Source organism: Hypanus sabinus, chromosome 2, assembly GCF_030144855.1.
Source record: "Hypanus sabinus isolate sHypSab1 chromosome 2, sHypSab1.hap1, whole genome shotgun sequence".
Classification (NCBI taxonomy): Eukaryota; Metazoa; Chordata; class Chondrichthyes; order Myliobatiformes; family Dasyatidae; genus Hypanus; species Hypanus sabinus.
The window spans coordinates 32,374,914-32,381,250 of record NC_082707.1 but is presented as its reverse complement, the minus strand read 5'-3'; the positions used below and the strand labels follow the sequence as shown (position 1 = coordinate 32,381,250).

General features: G+C 40.8%; 1 long non-coding RNA gene across 1 annotated transcript; it reads left to right on the top strand.

Moving 5' to 3' along the window:
- The first annotated feature begins 2,903 nt into the window (after positions 1-2,903).
- LOC132404524 (uncharacterized) lies at positions 2,904-5,940 on the top strand. The gene is made up of 3 exons (XR_009515553.1): positions 2,904-3,119; positions 4,236-4,267; positions 5,132-5,940. It is a non-coding gene; the product is annotated as an uncharacterized LOC132404524 (long non-coding RNA).
- Positions 5,941-6,337: the final 397 nt, after the last annotated feature.

Sequence of the window (6,337 nt, the reverse complement as noted above, 5' to 3'; positions counted from 1 at the left end):
GAAAAGCAGTTCTTCCTCATCTCCGTCCTAAATCTACTCACCCAAATGCACAGCTTTGTGCTATACTGTTCTAGCATTGTTTTTTTCTTCCCTTCTTTCTCTTTCCTTCTCCTTTTTCGTTCATCTCCTCCTAATTGCATCTCCTGTAGATGGTTAACTGGTCAAGGCTTCAACCCCCCTCACAGCCAGCACCTGGTATCATTCAGTCATTTTTGGAAAATTACCTTAATTCTCTCCGTGCTCCTACTTCTTTGCAACTTAGAACATACAACCTGAAACATTAAATTTTGTTTCTCTCTCTACAGATGCTGCCTGCCCTGTTGTATTTTCAGTATTATTTTGCTTGATCACTGGCAGATTAAAAATATTTCTCGCCAGATACCAGATGCCATACTTAACCACAGAACAACTTGTAGCACATTTTCTCTTTGAAAATGAAACAGACCGATGTGATAAAGCAAACTTCCTCAGTTTTGAGTCCATATATTATTCATGACTAGTCAACAACACAGTTTTCCAGCTTGTTCACTCTCTTGTGCTTATCAAAGCATGAGACAAGGTTGTCACAAGCCAATGTATGGAATCAAGGTTATCAAACAAGGCAAATGTTAGTGGGTTTGAACCTTAGAGCAGGGAGGTTATGCTGCAACTGTACAAGATTGATGAGGTTTCACCTGGAGTATTCGTCCAGTTCCAGTCTTCAGGAAGGATTCAGTTGTTTTGGAAGCAGTGCAGAGGAGATTTTCAGGATAACTCCATGGATGAGGGTGAGGAGAGACCGAGTTGCCTCAGATTATACTCACTGGAATTCAGTAGAATGAGAATGAATCTTACAGAAACCAATAAAATTATGAAAGGAATAGATAGGATAGAGGCAGGAAAGTTCTTTCCACTGGTAAGTGAGATTAGTACCAGAGAACATTGCCTCAGTATTTTAGAGGATAGAGTTAGGATGGAAATGAGAAGAAAATGCTTTTCCCAGAGAGTACTCAATCTCTGAATTTCTCTGCACATAGAAGTAGTAGAGGCTTCCTCATTAAATATATATAAGAAATGAATAGTTTTTTTTTCCACAGCAGGGGAATTAAAGGTTATGAGGAAAGGGCAGGTCCACAGCCAGATCAGCATGATCTTATTGAATGTCAAAAAAGTTCAATTGACCAACTGGCCTACTCCTGTGACTATTTGTCATGCTCTTGGAAGTTAGTCCTGATCCAATTTTGGATATTGAGATCCAGAGGAAGAAGAAAACCAGTAAGAAATGTCATTATTCCATAATTCTTTGGAGACTGTAGTACAGCTACTGGAGCTACTGTCTCGTGGCTCCATGCTTAATGCTGACCCACCACACTGCCTGTGTGACATTTTCACAAGTCCCCTGTGTCCGTGTGGTTTTCCACTCACAACCCAAGAATATGCAGAACGTTATGTAAATTGTCCTCACTTGACTACTGCTACAGAAGTGTGTGTGTGGTTGAATCTGGGAAAAGTTGATTGAAGTATGGGGAGAATAAAATGGATTCAAGTAACACACACAAAATGCTGGAGGAACTCAGCAGGCCAGGCAGCATCTATGGAGAAGAGTAAACAGCTGACATTTCGGGCTGAGACCCTACCGCAGAAGTGGAGAAAAAAAATGAGGAGTCAGAGTTAGAGGGTGGGGGGGAGGGGAGGGAGAAACACAAGGTGAAAGGTGAAAACAGGAGGTGGAGGGGTGAAGTTAAGAGCTGGGAAGTTGATTGGGGAAAGAGATACAGGGCTGGAGAATGGGGAAGCTGATAGGAGAGGGCAGAAGGCCATGGAAGAAAGAAAAGGGGGAGGAGCACCAGAGGGAAGGTGATGGGCAGGTAAGGAGATAAAGTTAGAGAGGGAAATAGGAATGGGGAATGGTGAAGTGGGGTTGATTACTGGAAGTTCATGAAATCGATGTTCATGCCGTCCGGCTGGAGGCTACTCCTCCAACCCGAGTGTGGCCTCATCATGAGAGCAGAGGAGGCCATGGACTGACATGTTGGAATGAGAACGAGAAGTTTATTATAAGCGGTGGCCACTAGGAGATCCTGCTTTTTCTGGGAGCCAGACCGTAGGTGCTCGAGTAAATGAGTGGTTATTGTTTGTTGGTTGGAATGGATTCAATGGGCCAGAGGGTTTGTTTCCATGCTGTATTGCTAATTAAAAATTAGCTTCTATTTGCTAGAGGAAAATTGAACTAAACCAGTGATAATATGAAACCGAACAGAAATTACACTCTGAGCTATGCAAGGTGGAAACAGGGCTTTTAGTCCAACTCACTCTTGCCAACCTGAGAGAGCTCCACTTCCCAGTGTTTGGACAATACCTCTCTATAACGTTTCCTATCTAAGTATTTTTTACAGATTGTCAAGGAGAATCAATGAAGATTTAACATTGCACTTCAACAAGCTTTCATGAAAACATAATGAAGCGAAGGGTGTCTCACTTTAGCGTTTGATCTTGGATGTGGATGGCCTTCCGTCTGGCTCTTGTTATTCTCCTAATTACAGGCAATATTCTGATTTATAGCATAATCTGTACAAGTGTGGATAGGCTCGCAAGATTCCACCCATGCATTAACTTCAAAGGAGCCGGAGAAGGGTCGTTGATAATGCCCCAAGTCCAAGGCTGACAATTTACGGGAACGCACTCACTGGAGTTGTTGCGAATTGGAATGCACAACCTGGAGGGAGTGAATTGAGCAGCTTTAATAATGCACTTTGATAAAGAGTTGCAGGTGAAAAGTTTGCAAGGCTGTGGGGAGAAGCGGATGCAAAATTGAAATGTGAGAACAGAAAGCAAGGTCAGCCTAACTGGCTAGTTTCTTCAAAGACTCAACAGGAATGCAGTGGCCAAATGTCTTCAGTTGTGCATCAATGATGACTCATTCAGTAACTTATTGATCACCAAAGCATTCTGTACTTGTGAAGAATCACTTCCATCTATCTACTAGTTTATTATTTAGCATCCCTGCAGTACTAGTGTGTAAGGCATCTGCTGATCTGTACTACTTTTTTGGCATTTTCCAGGCAACCATGATGTACAACTTAATGTCAATAAAACACAGCTGCTGGAAACATTCCATAAGTCGGCTTGAAAGCAGACAGGTAAGCACATCATTTTTTTTACTCCACATAGGAAATCAGAAAAGATTGAAAGAGATCCTAAAAGCAATATGCATAATTCAGACTACTCTGGCTTGTTATACATTCAAATAATCATGGTCTCATTCCATTTTCTCTGAACCCTGTCAGCCTCCTGAGTATTGCGCATACACTTCAGCCTATAAACTGCATGTTTGTTGAAGTAATTTAAAAACCTTACTTAGTGCCACACTCCATCGGCGGGTATTCATTGCCTGATTAGAGCTGATTATAAGCATTGTGGCCGATGATACCGTCTGTATAAATAATACCACGGAAAGAAATGTTGACAGTGCTGTTATTCTCTCCCTTACTACATGACCCTCATTAGCTGTCCGTGCACCATGGACTGCAAAGTAAATTCCTGTTACTTCAAGAGGTCATTATTTATGCTTTGTCAGTTTTCAGGTATTTCTGAAAGGTCGGGGCTTGATCTGTGCTTGTCATAGCTACAAACTCAATGATGCAGAGTAAGTTCTTTCCCAATCCCCAAGTGAAATCCAAGGCCCAGTTACTGCTCTTGACCAAGAAGACTCATTGGCAACATTGCTGAAGACAGCTTGCACAGAATGCTCTCCCGTGTCCCCATAAACTGGACTGAAGTAACTAGAAGAATTGCATATTTAAGCTTCAAACATTATTCTTAATAATTCACATTAACGGACTTGCAGCTGCCATTCTTCAGCAGGAACAGACCTCCACTGCAAGCCTGTGGAGCCTACTGGTTTAATATTTCATATTATAATAAAACTTGCTAAAGGAGTGGCAGGAAGATCCAAACTGCTCAGTTTTATGAATTGACTCAAATGCTACAGGACTGAATTGTGAAGCCAAATGTGAAGAAAATGTCTATTTTAAAATTAAACCTGTTATTTATTGAAGCTCTAATATGTTCATGGGTGGTGACCTAAATATCTCCATTGCTCAAACTCTGTGATTTCACTGGGCTTAAAATCGTGAAAATTCAGTCCAATGATGGAGTCTCACAATGATATTCTGAATGCACCAGTAGATCTAGTGTTAGAACATTGAAATGTCTCAGGTAAACTATTGTTAAAACCTATCTTTTTGTGTTTTTAGGTATTAAGAGAATCACAGGAAAGTGGCATGAGGTAAAAGATCAACTGTGATTTTATTGAATAACAGAGTAGGCATAAGACCTACTCCCATTTCTATTTTTTACTTTTGTGTTATTTTTCAAACAGGCACAAATTTTGTAATCTGCTTGTTCTTGCACAGGTTAAATATAATCAAGGCATGATGATGGAGTATAAGTGGCAATGCTAATTTGAACTAATTTTTTTGCTCCATAAAATGGTTATTTTAGTACTATATATATTGCTGAAATAGCTGGATCTTAATATATTGGAGATATCCATTCCTTCTGTGCCCATGCTTATGAACTACATCCAACCACCACTTCCTCAAGATTTTATTGAAATGCTTTGGAAATGTAGTGACTACATTCCTGTAAGAAACCAATGCCAATAAAGAAAGACAGCAGATGCTGCAAATCTGGATCAACACACCTAAAATGGTAGTGGAACCCAGTAGGTGGGCAGCATTGGTACAGGAAAAGGAGTAGTCGATATTTCGGGCTGAGACCATTCATTGGGATAAATAAAGCTTTATTTTCCAATGTTGCATTCAAGGTTAAATAGGAGTAAAATAAAGTGTTTAGCAGTTTATTGTTCCTTCTCTCTCCCAGTCTTCTGTCCTTCCCATATGTTTGTCTCAAATATCTATTTTACTTTTCCAGAGTTATTAAATTTTCAAATCCTAGAGAGATACCACACAAAGAAAGGCCTTTTGACCCACTGAACCTATGCAGTTATTAACCACCAGTGAACAACAAAACCAAAGGCGACGTCCTTCAGACAGTTCAAGAAACTACTTCTTCTTCTTTTAAGTATGATTCTGCTACTTAGCTGTGTCTGATTAGAATCTGAGATTTACATTTTGATGGTGTGTTTTAGGCCAATTGAGTGACCTGGTGCTTTGTTGTCTCCGAGGGAGTTTGGCGGGGTTTCGACCAGAATCCGCGGCTTGGAGGCCAAGAAGCCTGGAGACAGGGCACGAGCCCATGATCGACTCCATTTCTCACTGATCTCACTGATTAAAGCATCAGGCAAAATTGAGATCAAGAAGAACGGGAATGGAAGGCAAGCAAGTGTTCAGCCCCATCTGCCTGCACTTGACCAGTTTTCTCACTGGCCCTTTTGCTCAGTGTCACAGGAGTCTTGGGTCTTGGGAAGGGTTAATTGATGTGGTCTGTGGATTAGACTCTGCAGCTCCTGTTATATGTATTTCTGGCTTCTGGTTACTTCTTTCTGGTGCTATTTTGTGCAATTTTGATCGGGGCAGACTGGATCTGCTGCCTGCAGTCAACAAACGACACAGCACTAAATTGAACTAAACTGGGCTTTGCTATTCTGTTTCAATAACTCTGTGGTCTGATGTTTTATATTCTGTGTTTTTTGCTCATTTGTTGGCACTTGTGCAATTTATTCTTTCTTTGCTCGTTGGGTGTTTGATGTTCTCTTTGAACTGGTTTCTTAATGTTTCCTTGCTTGTTTTTTGGTACGTCTGTGGGAAGACAAATCTCAGGTTTGTACACTGCATATATACTTTAATAATAAATGTACTTTGAATATTTCATGTCAATTCTATATTGATCCCATTTCTATTCTTACCACATTGCCATTGGCTTCTACCAGATTCCATTATCACCTAGATAGTAGAGGCAAAGTACAGTGGCTAATTAACAAACAAGCCCACAGATCTTTGGAATGATGGACCAACCAGAAGAACCCATAGAGGATCTACAAACACCAAACAGACAGCATCTGAAGACAAGGACTGCACACAAGCCTCTGGTGTTGTGAGGCTGTGGCTCTATTCGCAGTATCACTACCTAATTATATTTTATTGCTTCCAGTTTATTGTTTATCACCCAGTCCTAATTTCAAAACAACTTCTTCTTGAAAAAGCCACCGACTCTGGAATCGGGAATAACACACCATCTCCTGGAAGAACTTAGCAGGTTAAGCAGCATCTGTGTGTGGGTGGGGGAATACTTCGCTGATGTTACAGGTTGAATCCTTACATTAGGCTAAAACTGTGGAGGCTATTCCACCCTAACTGAGAAAGATGCGTTTTTTAACTTACGCTAAAAACTTGCC